This window comes from Chiloscyllium punctatum, chromosome 7 (genome assembly GCF_047496795.1).
Source record: "Chiloscyllium punctatum isolate Juve2018m chromosome 7, sChiPun1.3, whole genome shotgun sequence".
Classification (NCBI taxonomy): domain Eukaryota; kingdom Metazoa; phylum Chordata; class Chondrichthyes; order Orectolobiformes; family Hemiscylliidae; genus Chiloscyllium; species Chiloscyllium punctatum.
The window spans coordinates 59,404,866-59,418,862 of NC_092745.1; positions in this window are offsets into that span (position 1 = coordinate 59,404,866).

Sequence of the window (13,997 nt, forward strand, 5' to 3'; positions counted from 1 at the left end):
GGCCAGCCAGTTGGACCTCACAGAATATGAGTTCCCTGATTGGGCTGTTTTCTGGTCCAATCAGGGAGCCCTGTCTGACAGATATAAACAGGTGGTTTATATCTTTCCCTCAGGGACCTGGGGTGGAGGGTGGTACATGCAGCAGTCCCTTACAACTGCAGATTGCAGTAGGTCATGGACTCCCAGCCCAACTGCTTATTTTGCAGCACTGTAGAGTTTGTGCACCATATATGGATTGGTTGGATTTGCACTCCCTTTTTAGTTACTTGAAAAACCTTTGGTTATGTTTCTGGTTGGATTTCAGTCCCACGCTCCTGGTATTTGGACACCAGATGTGGAAGGGGTGTAGATAGATTGGAAACTCCCCTTGTGGGTCTGCTCCTGGGCTGGCCAGGCTGGATATAAACAGGTACAGGCAGTGGGCTGTGGAGGGGGATCAATTCTGCTATCTGCCTGCCCCTCTTCCAGAGTTACATTCGAGCCCAGATGTCAGTGTCCACCAACACTCTCAATGTTGATACAGAGAAGTGGGTACTGCAGGGGATGGGCTGCTTTATCTCCCCCTCCAATCCTATTTTGATTTAGACCTCACATTTCTCCCTAACCACCTCCTTCGCTTTTTGACATAAGTATTGCCCTTATCATGCTTTGCTCATTAATGTTTCACTAGCCATATGTGTGTTTTCCTGGTAGTGTAAAATACAGAATAAAGTCTTTGCACAATGGTGTCTTTTTACCATATCACTACGTTAAAAATAAGGAACAAGAGCATCAGACATCCTGTTCACTCTGAGAGTTGGCTTTGAGGGAGCTGGATCAGTTTTAAGGACTCTCCACGTGTAAATAAAGAGCGACTCTGTGGAGTTATTTCAATAAGTATAGTGTCTGTGTCTGCTGTACATATGCAATGTTCCTGGGTACAGTAACCTAGATGCATTTAAGAAGAAACTAGCTAAGTACAGGCAGGAGGGAGAGGATCAAAAGTGTGAGCTGAAAGGTATCTTCAATTGCACCTTCGCTTTCCTACCCAATCCTCATATCTCTTGTTCCCCTAGAACCCAAAGCCCTTTCTATCATTGTTAATTCATACCCAACAAATCTGCACATGACCATCTGAAAGGAGAATGTTAAAAATTCACAGATCTTTGAGTGAGAAGATTTCCCCTCAGTTCAGTTCTAAATGGCAATTAAGCAGCTAATCCTGAGACTTGTAGGCCCTACTCCTTCTTGATTCTGCAGTCAGCCAGCTGCAGAGCTGGGCTGAGAGGTGGCAAATGGAGTTTAATGCAGAAAAGTGTGAGGTGATTCACCTTGGAAGGAGTAAAAGGAATGCAGAATACTGGGCTAATGGTAAGATTCTTGGTAGTGTAGATGAACAGAGTGATCTTGATGTCCATCTACATAGATCCCTCAAAGTTGCTACCCAGGTTGGGAGGAATGCCGAGAAGGCATATGGTGTGTTAGCTTTTACTAGTAAAGAGATCGAGATCTGGAACCATGAGGTCATGCTGCAGCTGTACAAAAGTCTGGTGCGGCCGCACTTGAGAGTATTGCATGCAGTTCTGGTCTCTGCATTATAGGATAGGTGTGGAAGCTTTGGAAAGGGTTTAAAGGAGATTTACTAGGATGTTGCCTGGTATGGAGGGAAGGTCTTACGAGGAAAGATTGAGGGACTTGAGGCTATTTTTGTTATAGAAAAGAAGGTTAAAAGGTGACTTCACTGAGACATATAAGATAATCAGAGGGTTAGGTCGGGTGGACAGTGAGAGCCTTTTCCTTGGTGGGTGATGGCTAGCATGGGGGGATTTTAAATTAAGGGGTGATAGATATAGGACAGATGTCAGGGGTAGTTTCTTTACTCAGAGCGTAGTGGTGCATGGAACGCACTGCCTGCAACGGTAGTAGACTCGTGAACTTTAAGAGTATTTAAATGGTCATTGGATATGCATATGAATGAGAATGTAGGTTAGATGGGCTTCAGATTGGTTTCACAGGTTGGCACAACATCGAGGGTTGAAGGGTCTGCACTGCACTATAATGTTCTATGTTCTATGTTCTAATCTAGGTGCTTCAAGGATCAGGTCTTGACCCCTGACTGCCTCTTTAACATTGTCTCCCTGATTTTCACAGAGGGCACCACAATCAGGAAGGCTTCCCAAAGCACAGCTGATGAGTGAGGCCATGAACTGTGACCTGGAGGTGGAGAAGGTGTTTCCTGCTTTGCACTTCATCAGGACATCATGCAGTCTAGAGTGGATCTGTGTCACCCATCGCCACGGCTGATTCGGATTTCAATCAAAAATGCCAGGTTGACTTTAACAGTTTTACCATTTCCTAAGACTGATGGTTCTGGTACTATGATTATAGAGAGAGACTTATGAAAGTCCATATGGGAGCATTTTCCTTTCAATGGCTGATTTAATTTTGTTTATATTTTGACTCATTTATGTATTTTTGAAAGCAAGTACCTGGTTATTATAAAGGCAAAAATGAAAACTGGGTGAGGGAGATGGAAGGGTCAGACCACGTGGATGGGTTTGGGTTGAAGATGAGATGTATAAAACTGATCTGCACCACCTGATCTATTGGTTTAATTCACTGATCAGGTTCTATCCAGAGGCAGATCTTGAACTACACTATATCCGCATCATAGCTTAAAAGTGTGTTGCTGGAAAAAGCGCAGCAGGTCAGGCAGCATCAAAGGAACAGGAGAATCGACGTTTCGGGCATGAGCCCTTCTTCAGGATCATCAGCATCATCCTGATTCCATCTCTGGCCCTATTTCCACCTCCACTAGCTACCTGAGGTGTTGTGTCCAACTGCATGCTTTGTCCCTCTCCCTGAGTGGGTGGTCTCCTCCAGAAACAGGTATGTTGGGTCAGAAAACTTCCAACTCCAGATATTCACCATAACCATTGAAATCTAGCCTGTTATATCCTCGATGTTACTTACTTCCACTCTTCTCTCTACCATATTACCTACTTTTCCCTGTCTGTGTGTGAATCTGTGTGTGTGTGTGTGTATGTGTGTGTGTGTCTGTGTATGTGTGTGTGTGTGTATGTGTGTGTGTGGTGTGCCTCTGCGTGTGTGTGTATATGTGTATGTGTGTGTGTATGTATGTGTGTATGTATGTGTGTGTGTCTGTGTGTGTGTGTGTCTGTGTGTGTATGTGTGTGTGGGTGTGTGTATGTGTGTGTGTGTGTGTGTATGTGTGTATGTGTGTGTGCATGCGTGTGTGTATGAATGTGCGTATGCGTGTGTATGTGTATGTATGTGTGTGTATGCGTGTGTATGTGTGTGTGTATGTGTGTGTGTATGTGTGTGTGTATATGTGCGTGTGTGTGTATATGTGCAAGTGTGTGTGTATGTGTGTGTGTATGTGTGTATGTGTATGTGTGTATGTGTGTATATGTGTGTGTGGGTGCGTGTATATGTATGTGTATGTGTGTGGGTGTGTGTATATGTATGTGTGTGTATATGTGTGTGTGTGTATATGTGTGTGTGTATGTGTGTGGGTGTGTGTATATATGTGTGTGTGTCTGTGTGTGTGTGTATGTGTGTGTGGGTGTGTATGTATGTGTGTGTGTGTATGTGCACGTGTGTGTGTATGTGTGTATGTGTGTGTGTATGTGTGTGCGTATGTGTGTGTGTATGTGTGTGTGGGCATGTGTATGTGTGTGTGTATGTGTGTGGGTGTGTGTATATGTATGTGTGTGTGTGTGTGTGTATGTGTGTATGTGTGTGTATGTGTGTATGTGTGTGTATGTGTGTGTGTGGTTGAGGGGACGTTTATAAGGGGGATTAGAGTTTAATTTGTACTGTCATATGCCAATGGTTTATAACTGTAGACTTTCCTAACTTGCAGTAAATAGTCATTCATGTTCAGTACAGAATGCTGGTCTGTGCTTTCTATCAACCTGGCTCTGAGAATCAGGTAAATTGGGGAACTTTCCACACTTTTTTTGAAAAGCCTTTAACTTTTGTGTGACTTTGGGAATTGTAGGGCTTAATATCCGAAGTGCAACCCTATTGAATTGTGACAAGTTTGTCACTGCATTTTAATTTCAGCAATCCCTTGATCATTTGAGCCACTGAGTGTGGGGATCATTCCTTTTGTTTTAGTTGACCGTAATTATTTAAAGTTAAAAATCGCACAACATCAGGTTATAGTCCAACAGGTTTAGTTGAAGGCATTAGCTTTTGAAGTACTGCTCCTTTATCAGGTGGTCAACCAATTAAACCTGTTGGACTATAACCTGGTGTTGTGTGATTTTTAACTTTGTCCACCCCAGTCCACACCTGCACCTCCAAATCATTACTTATCTAATACAGGCTTGCCAAAGATTGACCAGCATACAGTAAGGCTCCAGGACACTGAGAAGAAGCTGTGAGCGTCAATCCCAACAATAGACTCAGCACTTACCTGGTCTTAGAATGATTGAGCCTATTCTAAAATTCACCAGGATGAATTGGCAAAGGGCAACATGTGAGCTTTGAGGTAGATTCCAATGAAACCAAACCAGAAATTGCTGGAGAAACTCAGCAGGTCTGGCAGCCGTTGTGGAGAAAAAGTCGAGTTAACATTTTGAGTCCAGTGACCCTCCATAATTTCAAATAAACTACAGTGGTTGCAACTGAGGTGGCATGGTGGTGCAGTGGTTAGCACTGCTGCCTCACAGTACCAGGGACCTGGGTTCGATTCCAGCCTCTGGTGACTATCTGTGTGGAGTTTGCACACTCTCGCTGTGTCATAGAGATGTACAGCATGGAAACAGACTCTTCAGTCCAACCCATCCACACCAACCAGATGTCCCAATCCAATCTAGTCCCACCCGGCCCATATCCCTCCAAACCCTTCCTATTCATATACCATCCAAATGCCTGTTAAATGTTGCAGTCTCTGTGGGTTTGCTCTGGTTTCCTCCCACAGTCCAAAGATGTGCAGGTCAGGTGATTTGGCCATGTTAAATTGCCCACAGTGTTCAGGGATGTGTTAGTTAGGGTTAAATAGGGTAGGAAATGGGTTTGGTGTGATACTCTTCAGAGGATTGGTGTGGACTTGTTGGGTCGATAGGCCTGTTTTCACACTGTAGGGATTCTATGATCTAGGCAGAAACCACACTGTAGAAAGAGAGTGAGCACCTGACAGAAGAACTGTAGTTCAAGGAGGAACAGCAGAATCAATCCATAGTAAGGAGCTGTCTTTGTGTCGATTTTGCATCTGATGCATTGTCAACATTTTTCAGTTTATTTCAGACTGCCAACATTGAGATTTTTTTCTTTAATTTATGGAAAACAATAGAGAAATGCCACAGAAGAACCAAAGCATTTACAAATAAATATTAAAGGATAGATTTGGGTTTAAGACTATGAAAAATCCCCATATTTACTTTATATGATTAAAGATGAAGAAAAATTTCCTTATTCTTTTCTTTATCATTGAAAACTTTCTTTAAGTGTTCAAGATTGGATACGATTTTTATGTGAGAAATATTTGTTATTGACAACTGCACCTTGCATGAATTTTCCAGACCGTGTCTGTGATCTATTATCAACCTGATTATGTCTCTGGAAATTTACCCCAAATGAGTCACTGTCCTTAACACAGGAAAGAGAACATTTCCTGTTTTGGGTCACGCAAACTGGCTGACTCCATTACGTTCCTTGTGCATATTTTAAATCAACCACTTGTAGAGATGACATGACAGACCATTAGAGCTGTGCAACTTGGACCCAGTCTCCTGACCAAGGAGGTAAGGACATTTCCACTGCACCATAACAGCCCTTACAGAATTAGCAGCATTGGGATTTGAGCCCAAGGTTTCAAAGAGACAGGAATTGCAATACCATAGTTCATGTGGCTACTGTATAATACAATGCCCCTTATATAATTTGATTAATTGGTCATCAGCTTTGGAAAATTCACCTATAGGTAGGCTGAAACGCTGTTCATTTTCTTTCCTATTTATCTTGCACCCAATCCTTGCATTGAATTTTCCATCTCGCTTCTTACCTCTTCTGAAAGTTTTTAAAAAGTCTTTTACGGGATCTGGGCATCGCTGGCTAGGCCAACATTTATTGCCCAACATTAATTTCCTTTGTGACAGGACAAAGTGGGGCGCTGTCTTATCGATCCACTGCAGTCCCTGGGAACAGCGGGTGGAGAGAGAATGTAGCTTGAGGAGGATTGCAGCTTACCTGAGGGCTACTGACATAACACTTCAAGGGTGGTGCTTGTAAAGAAGTGGATGCCAACTGCGCAAGATTGTACTGTCTCAGTCGATGTACAACCATATGTAACAAATTGTGCAGATCAATGCTGGGGTATCGTGACAGGGCCAGATGTCTTCATTCTGTGGTAAACTATTGTATCATGTGCATTTCTGTCAACAAGACAAATCAGACAGTGACTACTGAGTGACAAGGGCTGTCCATGACTTTCTGCCCATGGTTTCAGTCTATATTAGTTGCACAATTGGGCAATATGAATATCATAAAGAGCCTTGCTGACACATCAAATGTCACTGAGCAAATCTTTGGGGATGTAAACAAGACATCCATCGCCTGGACTGTTCTGGAGGAGGCGTTCAATACTCAGCAGAATGTGCAGTTTCTACATTCTGCACCATCATACAGGCCATCCATTATAAAAACACTAGCAATTGGAACTAGATTATTTTGGGAAACTTAGTTGGCCATGAATAAGTTGGACTGAAAAGCTTGTTTCTGAGCTGTATGACCTGATGACTGTATGGCTGGAAAGGTGGCCCGTATGAACCATAAGAAACAGGCTTGAGTGTAAATCATTCAGCTCCTCATGCCTACTCTATGATTCAATAGGATCCTGGCTGAACTGATCTTCCTCACATTCACTTTCTCCCCCTTTCACCATAACCCTTGATCACCTAACTGATCAAGAATCTACCTATCTCAGCCTTAAAAATACAAGAGAATTCTGCCCCCACAGCTCTCTGTGACAAGGTGTTCCAAATGCACTGAGCCCTCTAAGAGAGAAGTCTTTCTTCCTCATCTCAGTCTTAAATTGTGGCCCCTTTATTCTGTGACTATGCCCTCTGGTGTTCGATTGTCCCATGAGGGGAAACATCACTAACATTTACCTGTCAAGCTACTTTAAGGTTCTATATGTTTCAATGACATCACCTCGCATTCTTCTAAATTCCATTGAGTAGAGACCCAACCTGTTCAATGTCAGCCTGTAAGACAAGGCCTCTATACCGAAAATCATCCCAGTGAACCTTCTCTGAACTGCCTCCAATGAAATGATTTCTTTCCTTAAATAAGAGGACCAAAACTGCTCACAGTACTCCAGATATTGTCTCACCAGCACCTCTTATACTTGCAAGAACACACACTTATACTCCAATCCTTTTGAATTGAGAATCAACTTTCCCTTAGAGCTCCTGATGACCTGCAGTACCTGTGTGCTGGCTTTCTGTGTTTCATGTACGAGTTACCCCATGTCCCTTTTTGTTCCAGCTTTCTGCAGTTTTTCTCCACTTAAATAATGGTTTGCTCTTTTGTTCTCCCTTCCACAATGAACAGCTTCACATTTTTCCACATTATACTCCATTTGCCAACATTTGGCAACTTATGTAACTTATCAATGGTATGGTGCTTCAACAATCATATCAATATGTCAGAGAGGGTCCTTTAAGTTCCGTTGCACTGTGATATGAGCAGAGATGATGACTTCAGGTTGAGTTTCATTGCAGCATTCAGTTGTTGGTGACTGTGCTTTGGCCTCAATCAGAGCTGAGGCTGCAGTTGCTGCATCATTGTTGGCTCCAGACACATGCCAATGGATTTAGCTGCTACTTTCTCATTGGGAAGGAAGCAAACCCATTCTGTACAAACCCTGTGCCAGCTGAAGCCAATTTCCTCCATACTCCTTGACATTGACAGTTGGCTTTCTGACAATCTTGCCAATGTACCAAGCATTTTAGTGTGGCTACATACCTGCCTTTTCCTGTAAGGGACCCCAGACAAAGCACTCACCCAAAATCTCTGCAGTAGAGGTGGGTTATCAGCTTGTCTTCTGGGAAGCTGGCACCTATGCTGGCTACGCCCCCTGCCCTGGCTGTGGATTCCCCTGGTGCTGAGACATTGTATTACCCTCTTCAAAATTGCCTTTGAGTGTATGCAGTACAACGTATGAAGTGATGGCTATCAGGGTCAGAACTCTATCTCCATTGACTTATTGCTCTTCCACCTTCTTTCCTTCTACCACAAACTTGCTCCGATGCAGTTTGTGAGTATCAATAAGGAGAAAGGTATAAAGACAGTGTTGTGGTAAGGATTTGAGCCTTGGCATATAATAGCAACTTGTAAATGGGAATATACTGTGGAAATTCAGGGAGGAATAAGAGTCGGCGTGAGGATACCATTTATAATGGTTTCAGCTCTTTCACTGGCAATGGCCTCAGTCATTGCTGCTCTAATGATCGCCACCGTCTCCTCCATAAGGTCAAGAACATACAGGCTTCCTGGTCTCCTACAGATACATGACAGCTATCCTTAACTGGACTTACTCATCCAAGGCCACCAAGTGTAACACTGGAAAACTATGCAGCTCATTCTTTGCTTGTTAAGTTGTCATTCTATGTTTTCTTGCTCGCATACTCTTCTTAAATAGTTCTCCTTTCCATTCCAGTGAGAATGCTTTTCATCTTTAAGAGTTTCAGGTTGGCTTTAAATTGTGCTAACTCATGTGATTTTGTGTTCCTTGCTCAGACACACAACCGCTAAATAGCACAATCTGCACAGAGAAATCATTTGAATTAGCAAGCAGCATGAAGTTGATGTGCTCCTTGCATTTGACGTAATAGACAGGATGAATTGCACTTTGTGATTCCTTCATTATCAAATTTTACAGACTCCATTTCTAAATACCAGCAGAGAGCAGGCAGTGACCGGTATCTCTGTCATTTATCTTGAACTTCAGTTGACGTCTGTTAACCACTCAAACTTTCCTTATGTGGTTTATACAGTTATCTATAAGCAATGACTTTTACTCACACTCAAACACGCCAAATTATTCATGAGCCCTGGTGTTAACAGTGCTGAGAGAAGCAAATAAACTGACACTGACCTTGCACATAGGATTGAACACACAAGTTGCCCAGCTACTGAAACAAAAAAGACACCTTTAATGTAGTAAACATGTCACAAGACACTTGATCGAAGTATTATATATCACATTAAACCAGATATGGATTTGCTAGATTAGGTGATCAACAGATTGGTCTAAGTGGTAGGTTTCAAAGAGAATTGTAAAGGAGGAAAGAAAGACTCAAGGAGGGAATTGCAGATTTTGCAACTTCAGCAGGTGGACACAGCCATCAATGGCTTAGGGGTGTTCAAATTTCGAGGAGCTCGAAGATGGGAAAAAAAGAAACTGGGAAATAGAATTTTGCTGAAGTTGTTTAATCTAAGACCTTACAACATTTTATGATTCACAAGGAATTTGCAGTAAAACCTGTTTTTATCATGGATCAAGTGCTAGTTTAGCAAATAAGGGAAGAAAATTGAGTCAAGATTGGTTAGTTTGTTATTTTCTTATCCTGTTTTTGTGGTTCAGTTCCAGTGCAGTTAGATGCAATGTGTGTGCTCAGTCATTTACTGTGCAGTGTGGTTACTGCAAACTTCCTCTCAGTTTCCAGAGTCAAACTATCCAGTCATTAAAATGTGATGTGGCAGCTCCAAGAAATATTAGTGTTGTAAATGAAAGAAGAATTTAGAAATAGCTTTGTGCATAAGAAATCCCCTCTCATGAACTTAATTGAATTTTTTGACGAAGTAACAAAGGGGATTGATGAGGGCATGAGGTGGACGTGATCTATATGGACTTCAGTAAGGCACTTGACAAGGTTCTCCATGGTAGAATGGTTAGCAAGGTTAGATCACACAGAATGCAGGGAGAACCAGTCATTTGGATACTGAACTGCCTCAAAAGTAGAAGGCAGAGGGTAGTGATGGAGGGTTGCTTTTCAGACTGGAGGCCTGTGACCAGCGGTATGCCACACGGATTGGTGTCAGATCCACTGCTTTTCATCATTTATATAAATTAATTTGATTTGGACATAGGAGGTACAGTTAGTAAGTTTGCAGAAAGCACCAAAAATTGTTGGTTTAGTGGGCATCAAAGAAGGTTACCTCAGAGTGCAATGGGATCTTAATCAGATGGATCGATGGGCCTAAGAGTGGCAGATGGAGTTTAATTTAGATAAATGTGAGGTACTGCATTTTGGAAAAGCAAATCAGGGCAGGACTTATACACTTAATGGTAAGGTTGCTGGGGAGTGTTGCTGAACAAAGAGACCTTGGAGTGCAGGTTCATAGATCCTTGAAAGTGAAGTTGCAGATAGATAGGATAGTGACAGTGTTTAGAATGCTTGCCTTTATTGGTCAATGCATTGAGTTTAGGAGTTGGGAGGTTATGGTGCGGCTGTCCAGGACATTGGTTATACCATTATTGGAATATTACATTAAGTTTTGGTCTCCCTGCTATAGGAAGGACGTTGTCAAACTTGAAAGAATTCAGGAAAGATTTACAAGAATGTTGCCAGGGTTAGAAGGGTTGGAAAGTTTGAGCTATAGGGAGAGGCTGAATAGGCTGTGACTATTTTCCCTGGAGGGTCAGAGGCTGAAGGGTGACCTTACAGAAGTTTATAAAATCATGAGGAGCATGAATAGGGTAAATAGACAAGGTCTTTTCTTTGGGATGGGGGAATCCAGAACTAAAGGGCATAGGTTTAGGGTGAGAAGGGAAAGATATAAAAGGGATCTAAGGGGCAACGTTTTCACGCAGAGTGTGGTGTGTGTATGAAATGAGCTGCCAGGAGAAGTGGTAGAGGCTGGTGCAATTACAACATTTAAAATGCATCTGGGTGGGTATATGAATAAGAAGGGCTTAGAAGGATATGGATCAAATGCTGGCAAATGGAACTAGATTTATTTAGGATATCTGGTCAGCATGGACAAGTTGGACCATGTTGTACATCTCTATGACTATGACTCTGTGAGATACACTTTGATAAGGATTATTTGCAAGTTACCTGTCTTCCATTTGCACACACATACCCTGGGGGGAGAACCACAGAGGAATTTGGGCTGAAACCCATTGCATACCTGAGCCTGGAATTACTTCGGGTTGAGAGTGTGCTGCTGGAAAAGCACAGCTGGTCAGGTAACATCCAAGCAACGGGGGAACTGACATTTCGAGCAAAGGTAATTCATCAGACTGACTTGACTCTGATCTCTAGCATCTACAATCCTCACTTTCTGGTGGAGTTACTTAAGTCCCAGGTCCAAGTTCTGCCTAACTCTTGCCTCTTCTGCACACTGGATCCTGAGAGTCTAATTGGAAACAGAGTAATTCTTTGTTTGAATCAGAGCTCCTAAGCCCTGGGTTGGGCTGCACACTTGGCTCTGATTCTGTGTGAATGCTGCTTATTCTATATTTACTGCTATGCCCTCGTCCCTTGCTGCAGTTTGCTGGCAGCTGATCAGTGAACTTGCTGCTGATGGTCAACAATTACAATGACACTCAACAAACTCTCATACATTACATTTACAACTGACCAAGAGACACAAGTGCACTAATCCATAGCACGTATATGTACATTAATATTTATTAGTTGTTCATGGGATGTGGATGTCACTGACTAGGCCTTAGTGCCCAGAGGGAAGTTGAGAGTCAACTACATTGCTGTGGGTCTGGAGTCACATGTAGGTCAGACCAGGTAAAGAATGTCAGTGACCTAGATGGGTTTTCCAACAATCAACAATGGATTCTTAATTTCAGATTTTTATTGAATTCTAAACATCACTGTCTGCCATGGTGGGATTTGAACCCAGGTCCCCAGAAGATTACCTGGATCTCTTAATCAATAGTCTAGCCATAATAACAGTGGGCCAGCACCTCCCCTTTTATGCAATAAAATCTGAACAAATTGTACCACAGCCGCATTTATAATCACAATATATGCAAATATCTAATCACATTGAAAATGGGGGAGATACTAACTGAGTATTTTGCATCAGTATTTACCGTGGAAAAGCATATGGAAGATATAGACTATAGGGAAATAGATGGTGACATCTTGCAAAATGTCCAGATTACAGAGGAGGAAGTGCTGGATGTCTTCAAACGGTCAAACGGAACTATAGACCAGTGAGCCTGATGTCAGTGGTGGGCAAGTTGTTGAAGGGAATCCTGAGGGGCAGGATGTACATGTATTTGGAAAGGCAAGGACTGATTCGGGATAGTCAACATGGCTTTGTGCATGGGAAATCACGTCTCACAAACTTGATTGAGTTTTTTGATGAAGTAACAAAGAAGATTGATGAGGGCAGAGCAGTAGATGTGATATATGGTCTTCAGTAAGGCGTTCGTCAAGGTTCCCCATGGGAGACTGATTAGCAAGGTTAGATCTCATGGAATACAGGGAGAACTAGCCATTTGGATACAGAGCTGGCTCAAAGGTAGAAGACAGAGGGTGGTGGTAGAGGGTTGTTTTTCAGACTGGAGACCTGTGACCAGTGGAGTGCTACAAGGGTCGGGGCTGGGTCCTCTACTTTTTGTCATTTACATAAATGATTTGGATGCGAGCATAAGAGGTACAGTTAGTAGGTTTGCAGATGACACCAAAATTGGAGGTGTAGTGGACAGAGAAGAGGGTTACCTCAGATTACAACAGGATCTTGACCAGATGGGCCAATGGGCTGAGAAGTGGCAGATGGAGTTTAATTCAGATAAATGTGAGGTGCTGCATTTTGGGAAAGCAAATCTTAGCAGAACTTATACACTTAATGGTAAGGTCCTAGGGAGTGTTGCAGAACAAAGAGACCTTGGAGTGCAGGTGCATAGCTCCTTGAAAGTGGAGTCGCAGGTAGATAGGATAGTGAAGAAGGCGTTTGGTATGCTTTCCTTTATTGGTCAGAGTATTGAGTACAGGAGTTGGGAGGTCATGTTGTGGCTGTACAGGACATTGGTTAGGCCACTGTTGGAATATTGCATGCAATTCTGGTCTCCTTCCTATCAGAAAGATGTTGTGAAACTTGAAAGGGTTCAGAAAAGATTTACAAGGATGTTGCCAGGTTTGGAGGACTGCGCTACAGAGAGAGGCTGAACAGGCTGGGGCTGTTTTCCCTGGAGCGTCGGAGGCTGAGGGGTGACCTTATAGAGGTTTACAAATTTATGAGGGGCATGGATAGGATAAATAGGCAAAGTCCTTTCCCTGGGGTTGGGGAGTCCAGAACTAGAGGGCATAGGTTTAGGGTGAAATGGGAAAGATATAAAAGAGACCTAAGGGGCAACTTTTTCACGCAGAGGGTGGTACATGTATAGAATGAGCTGCCAGAGGATGTGGTGGAGGCTGGTACAATTGCAACATTTAAGAGGCATTTGGATGGGTATATGAATAGGAAGGGTTTGGAGGGATATGGGCCGGGTGCTGGCAGATGAGACTAGATTGGGTTGGGATATCTGGTCGGCATGGACATGTTGGACCGAAGGGTCTGTTTCCATGCTGTACATCTCTATGACTCTATGATAGTTAACATGTAACTGCTCAGAAAGGCATTGGAAATTAATAGTTATGTTATGTGGAGGTGCCAGTGTTGGACTGGGGTGTTAAGTTAAAAATCACACAACACCAGGTTACAGTCCAGTAGGTTTATTTGGAAGTACAAGCATTCATTGTTATAATTCCAGCAGATAGTAATACTGAACAAGATAGGTTCTAGAGTGAAACTTAGCTTGATGGATCATCCCTTTTATTTTTGCAATTTGTTTTCTTTGGTGTTCAGTCATTAAACATATTCCCAAGAAGCTGTTGATGTATTTTTATCAAAGTTTATTGATCATCAAAGTTTTTTGGAAGGACCAAAAAAAGAACCATTCAAAATAGTTTTATTACAAATATCAGAAATGAAAATTCAACCCTTTTATCCTCAACAACAACTTTAAAGACACG